We start from the raw sequence: 17,800 nt of genomic DNA, 5'->3' as shown, positions 1-17,800 counted from the left end.
AGAAAGCTTCTGAGTCATATCTACAGTAGGGACCAGAATATCATCCGGATTTGAAAGTGGGCAACATCTCAGCAGGGGTGTGTGGTTCGTAAGTGCTGTGAATGCTCTGCAAATCCATGATATTGGAAAGATTGAGATTGGAGATTTGATAAATATCCTGAAAGTAACATGTCGTTTCAGGTGTAGCATTTGAAAATGTTGGAAATGTGTACTTTAATCACTTATTTGTCATTTATTCGTTCATTTTCCTTCGGCTTAGTCTCTTATTTTTTAGGGGCTGCCACAGTGGAATGAACTGTCAACTATTCCAGCACAGCGGATGCCCTATCAGCTGAAACCCATTGCTGGGAAACACCTATACAGTCTCAAATTTATGCAATCATATGCTACAGTTAATTTAGTCAATTCAATTCACCTATAGCGCATGTTTTAGGACTGTGGGGGAAACCAGAGCACCCTGAGGAAACCCATGTGTACACAGGGTTCCAACTCAAACCAGCAACCTTCTTGCAGTGAGGGGACAGTGCTAACCACTGTGCCCTGCTCATACCATGTGCTCTTATTTATTTGTCAAACAAGGGTAATTTTCAAGTCTCTGCCAGTTATGGAGGGATCCACAGCATTATTGCTGTAACTCTTTATGGTAGTAATGTGTTCTTATTGGCATGTGAAAAGCTTGCTGGTAGATCATAATGTATTTGATGCAAAACTTACTTAATTATATTTTAAACTAAATCTGTATTGTTTCATTCAAATTTCTTAAGTTAACTGAAAATGTACAGTTAAAGTCTAAATTATTAGCCCCTCCAACATCCCCCCCACCCCCACCGCCCAGATTTTTTTTTCTTTTATAAATATTTCCCAAATGATGTTTAACAGAGCAAGGACATTTTCACAGTACGTCTGATAATACTTTTTCTTCCGGAGAAAGTATTTGTTTTATTTTGGCTAGAATAAAAGCAGTTATACTTTTTTTAAACACCATTTTAAGGTCAAAAGTATTAGCCCCTTTAAGCTATTTATTTTTATTTTAAGCTATTTATTTTTTTTATTTTTTGATAGTCTACAGAACAAACCATCGTTCTACAATAACTTGCCTAATTACCCTACCCTGCCTAATTAACCTAATTAAGCCTTAAAATGTCACTTTAAGCTGTATAGAAGTGTCTTGACAAATATCTAGTCAAATATTATTTACTGTCATCATGGCAAAGATAAAATAACCAGTTATTAGAGATGAGTTATTAAAACTATTATGTTTAGAAATGTATTCAAAAAATCTTTGTTAAACAGAAATTGTGGAAAAAATAAAGAGGGGGGCTAATAAATCAGGGGGGCTAATAATTCTGACTTCAACTGTATATATCAATTTTTATCAGAAAATTTTTTTATGTTAATTATTACTCGTTCCAATGTCGTTCCAAACCCTTGAGACCTTCATTTATCTTTAGAACGTAAATTAAGACATTGTAGATGAAATCCAAGAGCTCTCTCATCCTCCATAACAGCTACAGTTTAGTGTATGCACAAAATAAGGGGGAAACACAATTTGCCACTATAACAAACAACCTTGACCGAGCAATGTGCGCAGCTGCAAGTAAATACTAAGTAATGATGTTTAACTTAAATATTGACTTCATTGAACCACTTTAAACATCATATGATTTATAATCATTAATAAGTAAATACATTTTTTTTCTGCTGTGCGTTCACTTTTAGGATGGTTTCTCTGCAAATGTTTATAAAAGGGACCACAAAGACATTCAAAGTAAAGAAAGGAACCAAAAATATTGTCAAAATCTTCCATGTGACTTCAGTGGTTTCGCTGTAATAATATGAAGCTCCAAGAACATTTTGTGCAGCAAAAAAAATTAAATAAAATAATAATAATAATAATAATAAAAAAATAAAAAATAAAAACTTGTTCAATTTAGTTTCTTCTGTCTGGTCAGGTCATCATGGATTCCATTTACTACAGGCAGTATGATGTATTACCATTAGAGTCAGCAGCACAACATGCAAGCGTTATATATAATGATATAATATATAATAATGTAATGTATAATGTAGTAAAAGCCCACCTTGATCTGATGTGGAAGACATAGGCAAAAAAAAAAAAAAAAAATCATTTTTAATTTTCTTTGGCACACAAGTATTTATGGAGCTGAGCATTATTATAGCTGGACCACTGAAGTCAAGTGGAATGTTTTGACAATATTTTTGGTTCCTGTTCTAGACTTTGAACATCTTGGGATCCTTACTGTCTATAGGGGAAGAGAGAACTCTGGGATTTTAACTAAAATATTTTAATTTGTGTTTTGAAGATGAACAAAGTTCTTAAGGGTTTGAAACAACATACGGGTGAGTAATTACTAACAGAATTTTCATATAAGGTTGAACTAACCCTTTAAACCGCATCCATTTTCAAGATTTAAGAGAAGTCTTTTGTGTCTCCAGATTGTGTCTGTATAGTTTCAGCTCCAAACACCCATCAGATTATTTATTATAGCTTTCAAAATATTAGAGTTCTCTGCTCTGAACACAATGTAGCTATTTTTGTTGCCCATGCCTTTAATGCTAGTTCTCCCCACACCGTTCCAACGTGCCTATCAGAGTGTGCCTCAATCTCTGTGTCAGATAAACAGCACAGTGACAGACATGAAGGAAGCAGATCTCACATAACGTTTGTGAGAAATACTACAGTAAGAACTTTCCCAATGATTATTTGATGTATTTGTTGTGGAGTTAATTCAAGCCTTTATGCAATGATGAGTCACACACAATGTTGTTACAAATTTCATGCACACACACAGTGGACACAAACACACACACGGTGCACGTTTAACTGCACTGTTTTTGCACAGCAAATATGACAAGATACATGCTAATTTCCACTACTGTATGGATATCTGTTATGCTAATGTACAAAATAAACCTGATTTAACATCCACAAATCCTGATTGAAGCGTCTTCTTTTATAATTGTACTGACATGCAGTGATTAGTAAAGCTGAAGTAAAGCTGAAGTAAATTGCTGCAATTCATTACAAACATGCACTGTTTTAAAAACGTCTCAAACTTGTAAAACTGATTCTTGATCACATTTGATGATGACAGATGATCACAGAGAACAGAACCGATCTTTTAATCCCAGTTGCTTTGCAAACATCCTGTCTTGTTGATATGATTATACGCATTACTACTGAGACATGTTAATACGGAGCTGTTAGTCAATTCGGTGGGCAGGGGAAACCACAGTCCTACGTCACATTGCGGTGGGCCATAAAATGGGAAGGAATCGTATCCTAAATTAAAAATAAGACTTATTATGTTTATATCACCCCAATATGACTGTGGGCACACTATACCTACACACAGTTCTGTCCAAACAGCTAACAAAAGATGATTTTCAATATAGGTGCCCTTTAAGTATAAATCTTTACCACCACTTTTAATGAATTCACTCTTGATGTACAACAGTATTAACTGGATTAAAAAAGCAGTGCTTTCTTTTATTCAAATCCTAAAGCACGCGTGTAATTTTGTTAATTGGTGCACATTAGCTGCTCTCCACACTACCAATTCACAAAAAATAAGCATCTTATAAAAAACATTCATTCTAGAATTGGATTACATCAACTGTGTTATTTGTTTCTGACACACTAAAAAAATCTTGCTCTATATTTGTGTTGGCGCACATGTGCCAAACGCCAGCCTCCTCTAACACAACTGAAACATGATCAAATGCTGGGCGTCTGAATTCAGCAGGTCACAATCTGTGTGGGCCCAACCGAAACTATGCCTGTGTGTTATGACTCAAGAAAACACACAGGGTGCAGCGATGTACCAAAGCTGTGAGGTTGCGTGAGCGTATGTGATTAAGGACCCACAGTGGGCAAGTTTAGGGTGAGTAGTTGGCAGTATCTGACAGTGAGTGTGTATGATGGAGGCCTCTATGCGGTGGTGTGATCGTGTGCTGCAGTATTAGGCAGTATTAGCTGAGGATTATGGGGGAATGTGGCTTCGGACTGGGCCTCTCCCTGCCCCATGATTCAAAGCTCAATTAGACAAATGTTGAGTCAGGAGCTTGACACATGACATCATCAAGCCAGGCTTTCAGTCATCTCTGGCATGCAGGAGCTCATGATCCGCCTGCACATTTCTGACAGTGGGAGAAGCGGACCAAGCAAATTCAGTAATGTGAGTCCCGGACAGGCCTGTGAATCAGACTGCGCACACTTTTTGAGCAGCGATTTGAGCCTTAGTTTTTAACTAGACAAAAATACAGTTTTTGAAGTTAAAATTTGGGGTGACCATCAACATACTTGCTCAAACTGAAAGCAGTGTTTCTGCAGGTTTACTCAAGTCAAATTTAAGACCATTATAAATGAAATATTAGACTTATACAGAGCTAAACCATACCTGCCAACATGTCTCTTTGAAAAACTTGAAAGACCGGGGGTAGGGGGGGTTGGGGGTGAGAGAGGGTGATGTGTTCGGGAGTGAGGTGTCTGAATAACATTGTTGAGAACCGGTAACTGTACTGTGGTGTTAATAACTGTACTTTGGAGCGGGTTTCTATAACAAAGTTGGCGAGTTGGTTTAGACTCTACCAAAAAGCTGTGGACCTGGACCTGGGGTTGGGTGAGGAGAGAAAATAACAGAAAAGGAGGGTGGTGGAAGAGGGTCTGAAATACAGAAGACTCCCGTGAAAAAGGGAGTGTTGGCAGGTACGGCTTAAACTCTAAGGATTTTTTTTTGAATGAGAATGTTTACATGGACACTAATAATCTGACTTTAATACCATTAGGACAATACTCTGATTAAGAGTCTACCATGTAAATTCTACCAGCGATATTTGATTACCTTAATCGGACTAAAGACATAATCAAACTAAACAGAAATCAGATTAAGACATGTGGAGTATACCGATTTTAGTTGCATTAATGAAGTGAAGTACTGACAAGTAAAAAAAAAAAAAAAAAGTAAATTCACATCATAATGAACAATTGTCTGTAAAGTGTTCAAGAAGATGTTCAAAGTCTTTACACGCACGACCCAGAAGTTGTTTAGACTGCATGTCACTAATGAATAAAATGAAGGATGTTGATGACTGAAATAACCCAAATGGTCTTAAACAATAACTAAACGTTTTCACACACGCGCACACAATATGCATGTAAACACATCAACCTTATACAGCAATTTTCACTACTCCTGAATACTTTTAAAAGGGCAACATTTTACTCATACTCTGAGTAATATTTACAACATATACTTTTACTCTACTTGCACTACATTTAGGGTAAGTAATGGTGCTTTTACTTGAGTATGAACACTAATTCCCCTAGAAAAATCATCAGAGTGTCATTTCAAGCTAAAAACCACACAAGAGCTCTGTTTTTCCTCTTCATTTTCTTTATCAGTGACACAAGCTGGCTTGAAGAACAAGAAGGAGGAGGTGCATGTCATGAGAAGCCTGAGAAACGAGCTCCAGCTTCCTGTGAAGCAAAGTCCACGTGACGCCAGTCCGCCCCTCTGGCCCAGCAGAAACCCCAGCAGCCCCATCAACAGGTGCAAGCTTCATCTCTCTCTCTCTCTCTCTCTCTCTCTCTCTCTCTCTTTCTCTCTCTCTTTCTGCGGCTGTGTGGTCCAGGCCACATCTCATCGCTCCACACCACCACAAACAAGCCATTGATCATCCTGGCAGCGCAACAACACAAAGGCCTTCAGGAGAGCAGACCCGCAACTGGGACAGGGCCAAGCGAGGACAGACAGGTGGATAGGACTTGTCTGTTTGTTTATTTTTGCAGTTAACACGCTAAAAAAAAAGAGAGAAAAAAAGCAGGGCACGTTTCCTATGGGCACGAGAGGGGGAGGGAGAGCTGATATAGGAGAAGGCCATTAACCGAGTGAACGCTGACAGAGACAACAGTGATTCCAGAGAGAAGCTAACAGACGGCCTTCTGTACCAGAGATTTGCTCTCAATCACCACAAGACTGAGGCTTTTCACTGGAATCTCATAGTTGTATTTTATCACTTGTATCTTGTTTTGCTATGTATTTTAATCACATACAGTGGAGATTCAAATGAGAAAAATGAATGTAACCTTATGACAGCAGGTTGTGCAGATAAAGCCAAAGCTACTGTAAGCCTTTCAGTTACTGTAAGAGACACTGGTTGTCTCTAATCTGTGATTTCTGTAATACTTCAATGTTACAGTGTCACGTTAAGCCCATTTAAGCGAATTTGGACTGAAAGCCCACAGTATGCAGTCACCAAATTTCTAATTAGTGGGAAAAAAAATCAAAAGGCTCTCCAGAGTAGAATTTAGCCAGTAGTTCAGATAAAGAATACTTAGCTGATAGATAAGTAACAAGCTGATCCTGAAAAAATAAAAGCTCAGAAAACATTCAATTTGATTCAAGGGAAGCTTTAAAACGAGGCTTACAGGTGTTGTAGGCTAAACATATGTACTATATGCTGTTCTGTGCATTTATAATTGAAGGCAAAATTAATAATAATTTTTCAAATATTTTGAAGTGATGTTTAACAGTAACTTTTTTTACAGAATTTATTACTACAGTATAGTTTTCTTATGGGGACAGTTTTTGATTTAGATTGCGTGGAATTAACAAAATGTTTAGTGTGAAGTTCCTCTAAAATAGCTGTGGTCAATATTATTAGCCCCCTTATTATTGTTCATTTCATTTCATTTCATTTTCTTGTCGACTTAGTCCCTTAATTAATCCAGGGTCGCCACAGCAGAATGAAACGCCAACTTATCCAGCAAGTTTTACACAGCGGATACCCTTCCAGCCGCAACCCATCTCTGGTAAACATCCACACACACATTCACGCACACACTACGGACAATTTAGCCTACCTAATTCACCTGTACCACATGTCTTTGGACTGTGGGGGAAACCGGAGCACTCAGAGGAAACCCACACGAACGCAGGGAGAACATTCAAACTCCACACAGAAACGTCATCTGAGCCAAGGATCGAACCATCGACCCAGCGACCTTCTTGCTGTGAGGCAACAGCACTAACTACTGCGCCACTGCCTCGCCCTTATTATTGTTATTATTATTATTATTATTATTATTATGAACTCTAACTTGCCTATTAAATCTAATTAACCTAGTTAAGCCTTTAAATTGCACTCTAAACTGAATTAGTATTAAAATATGAGAAGGGTCTGGCTGCAGAGTTGCAATTAAAGGAATTTTAGGCTGCCATTAAGTATTTCTCCTTAGTCCTTAGTAACCATTTCCTCTTAAAACTTTAAGGGACCAAATCAGCTTCCTTGAACAAATGACAAAAAAAATAAATATAAAAAAAATAAATTATATATATATATATATACTGTATATATATATATATACTGCTGATATATATATATTCCCAGAGATGGGTTGCGGCTGGAAGGGCATACGCTGCGTAAAAACTTGCTGGATAAGTTGGCGGTTAATTCCGCTGTGGCGACCCCGAATTAATAAAGGGACTAAGCCGACAAGAAAATGAATTAATGAATATATATATATATATATATATATATATATATATATATATATATATATATATATATATATATATATATATATATATAAAACGTTTAATAAATAGACTAGTATATACATGTTGATAAGTTAGCTCGTCTGTGCAGGAGCGCATCCATATGAAATTGTAGTTTCAGTACAGCTTCAAAAGTCTCTGATCCCAGCCCAGTGTTATACTGTAGGTCATAATGTAGAGATCGACTGGATAAGGGATCGTCTCGAATCGCTTAACTGAAAGAAAGCGGCACAGATGATGTGTAACTACTGCCGAGCTGTTGTAAGGCAAGCATTCGTGGTTCGTTACGATCTGTTTACATAACCATAGCCTCTGCAGTACATAACCAACTGCAGTGCCTGTCGCCATATGTTGCCAGAAACTATGCTTAGAAAAAAAGGCACTTAGGTAAGGGTGACAGATAAGAAGTTTGTTGCAACGATCTTAATGAAATCCCTTACCTAGAGATTTTTCTCCCTCAGGGACACCCTTAAGTTAAATTACTGAAGGGCTTTCATGCAAGCGGCCACAGGGGGTGATTGTAAATGACGTCACTTGCAGAGGAAGAGCCGTTGCCTGAGCATGCAAGTCCAAGTGTGCAAGCCTGAACATGCAAGTGCAACTCTGCATATTGTCTGTTCTTGGGAAATAAAAAAAAATAAATAAAAAATTATAGAAGGGCTAATCATTTTGAATTATCTTATATTGTGGCTTGTGTCAATATTACAGTACTATGCCAGGAGACTATTGTAGTTGTGCTTGTTTATATTCTGTGCACATTAAGGTAATACTTGCACTAAAATGTGACTGAATGAGACTTATTGTGAGAAAATACTGAGTAAAAAAACCCTGAAAAGAAGTGTGTTGTTTTTAAAGCATGTAGACTGGCTCTTAGATTGGGTAACACTGACGCAGGGCAGGGGTGAAACTCATGCACCTCTTTAAACACAGTCTTCCTGTGTAAAAGCACAGTTGTTTCCGGTTTCAGTAGAAATAGTAGCACTTAGGGCTGGTTTGCAAGCGGGAATGGAGACGTGGCTAAACACTGTATCTCTCGGATACTCTCAGAACCCAAACTAATCTGGCTAAGTGTTCAGGCTGATACGGTGAGGATGAAGATCCCTAAAGCCCCTGAAGGATCTCCTTTCAAAACAGCCCAAATCAGATCTGCTCTATTTATAGCGTAGGAGCAGGACGAGGCGTAAAAAGTGTCTGAGGCTTCACACGTTAATGCCAACATCAAGTTGAACACATTAATGACTGGTCTTTTAAAATCTAAATTAGGAGCTGTAAAAGTGTCAGCATGTTGTCAAAACAATGTGTCTGTTAAGCAAGTCCAGCTTCAGATTATTCGACAGGAAAAAGAAAACTGTAGACTTTCTAATGAGGACTACAACATATAAATGTTCCCTTTTATTTATGAGTGCAATATTAAAATAACATTTTTTAGAATTATATATTAATATCTTCAATAATATTCAGTGAGTTTAATATTTAAAGAAAAAACGTAAAGCTCCATCCTATGTTGTAATGTACATAATTTTATTTACGTATTTATGTGTGTAATACACTGAATATTTTTAAACAATGTATAAATAAAATTGTTTATTTCAATTCATAAAGGTACTATTAGGTTTTAAAATAAATTTCACATGAATAATTTGAATTTAATGAATAATTAATTGATATTAATAATAAAATAATAATAATACCTGTTTTAATAATGAAAACGGTAATACAATATACATTTAACTCAGTATATTATAAACTTGCTATGCAAAAAAGTTAAATTATCTGTAAATTTATATATAATAAATAAATATAATTTATAAAAATAAAATAATATATAAAAATATTCATTCATTCATTCATTGTCTTTTTGGCTTAGTCCATTTATTGATGAGCTGCCAACTTATCCAGCATGTTTTACGCAGCGGATGCCCTTCCAGCTGCAACCCAAAAAATGGGAAACACCCATACACTCTTACATTCACACTCATACACTACAGCCAATTTAGCTTATTCAATTTACCAATAGCGCATGTCTTTGGACTGTGGGGAAACCAGAGCACCCGGACGAAATTTACACGAACACGAGGAGAACATGCAAACTCCACACAGAAATGCCAACTGACTCTGCTGGGATTTGAACCAGTGACCTTCGCCTCATAGCAAGAAGGTCACTGGTTCAAGTCCCAGCAGGGTCAGTAGCTGTGAGGCGACTGTGCTATCCTCAAAAAAATAAAAAAAAATAAAAATTGTATATATAAATGTAAATTTCTTTACATTCAAAATATTGTTTTCATCAGTCCTTCATTTGGAAATGAATAAATCCCGCAACAAAACCTGGAACTAATAGTTTCCACACAATTTCAGTTTTCCTGGAACATGATGTCATTAACCGGTGATAGCGCAAAAAAAAAAAAAAGCATCACGTTTCTAAACGGTCTTTAATTATTATGTGCTGCATAACGTTATAGGCCAGTCATGGATAATAAAAACATGTACTTCACTACTGTATATATGTGCCAAGTGAAAAACAAATAATTAAATGACTCACTCAGTCTAATCTTCAAAAAGTTACCTCTTCTGTCATGTTCTGTAACTGACTTAAGATCACTTTGCTTCTGTTTCCAGCTGTCCTGATCTCAATTAATAATGCTTATTATCAGATTTACTCATGGTTTTAAAAAAAAATGAAATCTTTGCCATTTTTAAAATACAAATATTATTTAGGTAGGCCACTTTGCCATTATTTATTTTCACTGCCCACTGTGAGCAAAACAACAATTGCCAACCAATGCTAGTGATTGTAAAAATAAGAAAGATGATTGGCTGAAAATAGAGTTGAGGGCCAATAGTTTTGCTTTAACTTGCGCATGGTGACTACTGCACAGCACACAATCCACACATTCGCATTCTCTCTCTCTCTCTCTCTCTCTCACACACTCATACACATGTACAGTAGTTATTCATCACACAAGTTAATTCTGGATCCATTAAAATAAATACCGGAATGCAAAACACGAAACAGGATCTGGCAAGATCCGGCTCAAATTAAGCACTGGTTTTCATGTATTGATATGTATGAGAGTATTAATAATAATATTATTATACTGTGCATATAAACATACAAACATCTCATCTTACCTTCATATTTTTAAGATTCTTTACTACACAAACAAATTCAACTAATGAGCAATCCTTTATACAACATTGTACTGAGCAAAATAGTCTTTTAACTACATATTTTGTCTTGTGAAGCTACTTATTTCTCACTTTTGAATGGCTAAACAAGACCTGAGACATAAATAAATGCTTTTTGTCCAGTGTACTTTTTCCATCTGATGTCCTGCTGTGTTTATTTATTGCGCAGGAAATATCAATGATTCATCAGCTGAATAGCATGAATTTGCTTAAACTTGTGCCCGCCTTTATAACCCAACACTGGTTATTACGTGGCGTTGTCGAGGGTAAAATAAAATGTGCGCCATCTGTTCGCAGGTGGCATGGAGTTGAGTCCGGGGCCCGGTGTCAGGCTCTGGGGCCCCTGGTGACGTGAGAGGAACCACATCTGCTCACAGTCAGCATGAAAGACCCCCTGAAGCCAGTGGAAAACACACACGCTTCTTTGCTGTAAGCAATGGGATCATCACTTTCTGACCTGAGTGTATGGGTGTGTGTGTGTGTACAGTATGCATGTGTGTTGCTGGGTGAGAAATCTGATCTGATCATGTTGCCTCTTTGCCATGGTGGAAAAAATCAGCATGGATTTGAGTATACATCTGTTTCCAAGAGCTCCTGCTGCCTTTTAACACACACAGCAGCTCTTTCAGGGGAACCAACTGACCAGAGTACAGCTTTAATTGACATTTTTTTGGCCTAGATGTTTGTTCTAGCTAGGCGTTTGCAAGTCTGAACTGATAACATGCGATTCTATTGTGTGGCACACAAAACAAGCATACAGCACAGCCAAAGCTGTACCATTCACTGACATTATTTGTCTGTCTAGTCTGTCTGTCTATTATCATTATAAATTATAAAGAATATTTTTGTTTTTAATTCTGTTTTAAAATTAAATAAGTATATTTTTAAATTGTACAGTATAAAAATATACAGCTATGTTAATAGTAATGTTAATAGAACAATAACACTTAATACTTATAGAATCAAAAATATAGTTATTTAATTATTACAATAATAATAATAATAATAATAATAACAACAACAACAACAACAATAATAATACATACTACATAATCATAAATTTATTATTTTATTATTATTATTATAAATTTTAGAAACTAATATCTGCAGTTAATTTATTATTATATTTCCAAATTGTAATTATTATAATTGGTTAATTAGTTAATTAATATTTTATCATTAATATAATAACAAAATTATTATTGTTATTATTATTATTATTAATTATTTAATCAATTTAATACATTTTTATATATATATATATATATGATTTAAGAATTTTGTAAATACCTGTTGGTTTAAGGCAAAAATCTACAATTATTATATAAATTATTGAACTAATTTAATTTAAAAAAGGAATTACAGTTTACAATTACGATTAATTAAATATAAACAAAGCCAGAACAAATCTGTGCTTATTTTCTGCTATTTCTGTGAAGAATTATGAAAAAAAATATCTGATGATTTATGATTTATTTAGAATGATGAGCATATACTAACTAAAAAACTTAAATAAAAAAAACAACAACTTTTAAACAGTTTTTTAATGTTTACAATGCAATTCCATTTAGAACCACAAATTTGTTTGGTAAGTTTCTCTTATAATATATCAACTAATATACAGATACTATTTCTTTACCTGTATTTTGCTTGGAAATTTCTATAAACTGTTGCATATTCAATAATATTACTTTAATATAAATACTGAAGGAATAAATAATAAATATATATTTATTTAATATATATATATAGGGGCGATATAAGGTGACTCAGTGATTAGCACCTCACAGCAAGAAGGCTGCAGGGTGAACTAAACTAGGTGGTCTAAATTGGCCGTAGTGTATGAGTGTATGTGTCAATGTAAATGTGCATGACTGTTTCCCAGTACTGGATTGCAGCTGGAAGGGCATCCGCTGCGTAAAACATATGCTGTAATAGTTGGCGCTTTATTCAGCTGTGGTGACCCCTGATAAGACTAAGCCGACGCAAAATGAATGAATGAACGAATGAATAAATATACTGTACTGTATATAGAAGCAGAATATAAATAACATATGCTTACATTAGTAAATTAAAGACGCAATGAAGAGCTACAAAATTGTAAAATTAATGTAGAAATTGTGTGAATTTCTGCGTATTCAGATTCCGTGTAGGCCTATCACATAATTACACATTAAAGAGATCTTGTTTAGGCGAAGCAGTGGCGCAGTAGGTAGTGCCGTCGCCTCACAGCAAGAAGGTCGCCGGGTCGCTGGTTCAAACCTCGGCTCAGTTGGCGTTTCTCTGTGGAGTTTGCATGTTCTCCCTGCTTTTGCGTGGGTTTCCTCCGGGTGCTCCGGTTTTCCCCACAGTCCAAATACATGCGGTACAGGTGAATTGGGTAGGCTAAATTGTCCATTGTGTGTGAGTGTGTGTGAATGTGTGTGTGGATGTTTCCCTGAGATGGGTTGCGGCTGGAAGGGCATCCGCTGTGTAAAAACTTGCTGGATAAGTTGGTGGTTCATTCCGCTGTGGCGACCCCATGATTAATAAAGGGACTAAGCCGACAAGCAAATGAATGAATGAATGAATGAGAACTTGTTTAGCTTATTTATGCATTACAAAATGCTTTCCCTATTAATATTTCCGAGATCAACCAATCTGGCCTGTTAAAGTTGGTTGCCTGAAGAGCTCTTGCTAAATAAACAAGTTAAGAATCCACAAACACACACACCAGCATCCAAAACAAAGCACATGTGATGCTTTTACATCACAACCACTTGCTTTCAATCCACTCCCTCTATAAACAACATCCAAGGTAAAGACTCTTTACATCCTCCAACTCCAACCGAGGCTAAAAGCTTCCTCTCCTTCTAGAAACGGTAAGAGCCTTGCAAAATTAATAGAAGTAATGAGGTCCCCTGTGGAAGCGTGGAGCTGGTCTTAAGAGTCAGACCTCTTTTTAGCCCTCGTCTCTTTCTTCCACTCAGCCAAATCCTGGGCCATTAAAGCAAACCACATCTACAAACACTGCTGTTGAGAACTAGCCTGAAATGCCTCTTGAAGTTCCTCTGGCAGACTCTCTGGAGACCTGTTCCTCTCGCTGCAGTCTTTTTTTTACTCAAAAGCCTTCTCGATCAGCACTTCACCTTCATAAAAGTAGAGGTGCAGGTCTGGTGCGCCACATTCACCAGCTAATAAGACTCTGAACGTTAAAAAAATACTAAAACTGACAGATAAATGCTCTTCAGGGCCTAGGCTTCTTCAATCTTACTCCATCGAGTGCTGGCTAAAAGCACAGTTATCGATGAAGAAAACAAAACTGGTTCCCCAGGTTATGTTCATACACTAAAAAACATGTTTTTAGGACTCAAACCTGCATTTAGAATGAGAGAGAGAGAGCTTGGAAAAGGAGTCGTACTGTATTTAGAGGCTGAACAAACATGCATTTCTATTCATAAATATACAGTATGACTACAGTCTGATTCAGACACATAACTCTTATGAGCAGTTCACAAAAAAAAAACAACAACAACACAGGCACATTGGAAGAACGTGATGGCCTACATTTTTGAGAAACTGCAAATATGTACGTTAACATATGTTAAATTGCAGCTTCTAGTTAAAAAGAAAGGCTTTGGGCCAATATGACAACTTTTGTTCCTTTTCACACTGATGATATTTGCAAGGGCATATTCATTTATTAATTTTCCTTTGGCTTAGTCCCTTATTTATCAGGGGTCACCACAGCGGAATGAACCGCCAACTATTCCAGCATATGTTTTATACAGCTTATGCCTGTCAAGCTGCAACCCAGCACTTTGAAACACTCAGCGCATGTGTTTGGTCACAGGGAGAACATGTAAACTCCACATAGCAATGCTAACTGGCCCAGCCGGGACTCAAACCAGCGACTTTCTTGCTGTGATCTGGCAGTGCTAACCACTAAGTCACTGTGCCACCACAGGCACATTTTATTAATGATTAAAACATGATTATTTATTGATACCAAATAAATATCACAAAACATCTTAACGATGTCCAAAATTTGTAATCGAATACATTTGCCTCCATATAGACACTTTCCGTGCATGTGGTCAGTTTGCTCAGTAGCTCACTTTGTACAGTGTTGCTTCAAGTGTATATAAGATAGATAAAAGCAATGTAAAATCAAGGTAAAACTATGTGGTCGTGTAGCACTTTTCTGTGTCAATTGCTTTAAAAAAAACTATTGCTTGGGTTTAGGTTAGTGGTTCGATTAATGAAGCTGTACCACAAGCTCTGCGATCTCATGAACATGCACAAGAAGGATGTGTTTTTTAAATGTAATAAAGCATGCCTTAAAGAACCCCTATTATGCATTAAAAAGTTTGGTTTTGGGGGTCTCCAACAACAGGTTGATATGCATGCAAAGTCAAAAAACACTTTCATTGTCTTATAATATGCATTTATTTTCCCCTTATTATCCCAAAGACTCTTATGTGATTCGTTCAGCGATCTATTTGTTCGCAAACCCATCCTTAGCGCAATGCTAATCTGAGCTAATTGGTCTGATGACCCAGTCTATTGCAATTGGTTGACTGCGTTTAGAGTGAGACAGAGTAATGCCCACCACAGCTTATCAACAATTTTGAAGTAGTCAGAGTGCAGAGTGTATGTGTGAGCCCAATGCAGGAGTGCATTAAAACAATGCAGTTTAACACCAGCAAATTGCACTATTCTTACCCATGACACACATTTAGTATTAATCCACAGAGTAGCAAAAGCTGAACTTTTTTGAAACTTGACCACCGGACGTGTGTAGAAACAGCTGACTGTGACCATAGCAATGACAAACGGCAGTAGATCACAAAAGCATACAAATCAGCATGTGTCACGTTTCAATGTGGCTTTAGATACAATATGAGAATATAAAGAGTTAACCAGTTACAGTAAGCGTTTACAACTAACAAAACACAATTAAATACATAATTTACAAGCCAGAGACAATGAGGCACCCATTTTGCACTTACTTACAATTCTGAAATGAAGGAAGAAACTGATCCATGAACTGTGTACTGTTTTTTTAAACCATCCTTTAACAAACAGCTGATGAATCCCCCATTGTAAGCGTGCAGATTGCTGAAGCACTTGACAGAAAATGACGGGAACACAGCACAAGGCTGGGGCTATAACTCTGAGGTATGTTTGCAAAAATAAACTTCAACCACAGACTCTTCACAGCCTCGTCTTTGAGTAGGGAAAATAACACAAAATATCCCTTACACTTCAGAGCACAGCATCTACGCGACATGATTCAACCGGGATCTGCTACAGTGTTTGTCTTTCTCTTTTTCTTTCTACAGTGTTTGTGTGAGGAGCCAGGGGTTTTAATTTTCCCTGGTCTGCACACACAAGAAATAGGTGGGGCTTTAGTTCTGTATTGACGTTACGCTGACACGGCTAAAGACTCATTACAGCGGCGATTCATTCCAACCACTGTGAGTCGACTCTTTTATAGATGAATCAATAGTTTTAAACAAGGCGCACTTTCAGATTTAAGCCTTAGCTGGATATTTCACATCACTTAGAGCTGTGTTACACACTGCATGGAAGGTCATTATCAGAAACCCATAATAGGGGTTCTTTAAGTAACGTATTACACATTTGTTAAATTGTAGACAATGCTCTCTAGTGGATTTGTCATCTGAAACGTTTAACAAAATGCACCCAGATCAATGTATTTTACATTTAGCAAAAACTGTAGGCAGATTTTCATGAGCCTGGGTAGCAAAAAAAGATGTTTTCACTTTCAGTCAGTCTACCTAATCAGTTGTTAATACTGTTATTGCACATATTATCATTTTAAGTATACCTAATAAACTTTAAGCATATTGTAAAAGTTTATTGTTTATTACAATATTGTTAGCTTTTTAACAAACAGTATTTGTTCCTTTCTTGTAAGTAAAAGGGACGGTTTACATAATTCCACCATTTACGCATCCTCAAGTGGTGAATAAAGAAGAAAGCAACTCATTAAGACACATGCATGGTGTCATCAAAATACCCCCAGAACCACCCGAGACCCCCGTGTCCAGTGTCTGTTGGATGTAAGAGAAGCTCAGCAGATCAACATGATGAAAACATCCCGCTCAAGGGCCTGTCGAGCACACAGGAGGAGGCGTCCAGTGACAAGGTCAGCCAAATGTCAGCATGAGTGTATGTGCGTGTGTGTGGAGCTGCTGAATGCTGAACAGAGAAACAAGTGCTCTTCACATATACGCCTCAATGCTAAAGACTTTCTCTGCTCTAGCAGGTGCACGTCTGTAAGTGTGTGTTTGTGTATTTGTTTATACTACATTGTTGGAACACATGTTTCCACAATGATAGCAAAAACTGAGGTTGTTCACAATGTACAAATAAAAAAAAAACTAAACAAATAGAAAAATACTAAATGATAGTAAATGTAAACACAAGGTACAGTTCAGGTTGGTTCGTGCAAGGAAAATCATGTTTGATCAGTCTAAAAACAATAGAAGTACACTAGAAGAACACACTTTCTGATCATTGCAGGTTAAACAGTTACAGACAGTTACACCACACTGTTTCTGCACTATAAATTGGAGGAAGAGAAAGCATTTTAACACTTAAAACATGCCACAGATGAGCGGATAATTTTTTCCATAATTTAGTTATGGCCAATAACCAAAAATTGATTGATATTAAGTTAAAAAGCAAAGAACAAAAGGACTGCAATCAAAACATGTTACATAGAAAATATAATATATATTTTTATTATTAATAGTAAGATAAAAAAAATCATAATATGTTTTATCCAGTAACTGATAAATGGCTGATATTAAAAGTGTATATTTTTTAAATAATATTAATAATAATAATAATAATATATAATAATATATATACATTTATAATATAAAAATAGTAATTATTTACTATTATATAATAATAATAGTTATTATTATTATTATTGTTTATATATATATATATATATATATATATATATATATATATATATATATATATATATATATATATATATATATATATATATATAT

At 36.2% G+C, this 17,800-nt stretch overlaps 1 protein-coding gene and 1 long non-coding RNA gene across 3 annotated transcripts in view; one reads left to right on the top strand and one right to left on the bottom strand.

Annotated features, from left to right (window-relative positions):
• nlk2 (nemo-like kinase, type 2) overlaps window positions 1–17,800 on the bottom strand; it is a 148,696-nt gene that overhangs the window by 11,927 nt on the left and 118,969 nt on the right.
• LOC137487766 (uncharacterized) overlaps window positions 1–17,800 on the top strand; it is a 190,447-nt gene that overhangs the window by 65,238 nt on the left and 107,409 nt on the right. The gene's annotated exons all lie outside the window — the stretch shown is intronic.

Source organism: Danio rerio, chromosome 15 (genome assembly GCF_049306965.1).
Source record: "Danio rerio strain Tuebingen ecotype United States chromosome 15, GRCz12tu, whole genome shotgun sequence".
NCBI lineage: Eukaryota > Metazoa > Chordata > Actinopteri > Cypriniformes > Danionidae > Danio > Danio rerio.
Note: the sequence above shows the minus strand (reverse complement) of the source record. Positions and strands in the feature narration are given on the sequence as shown.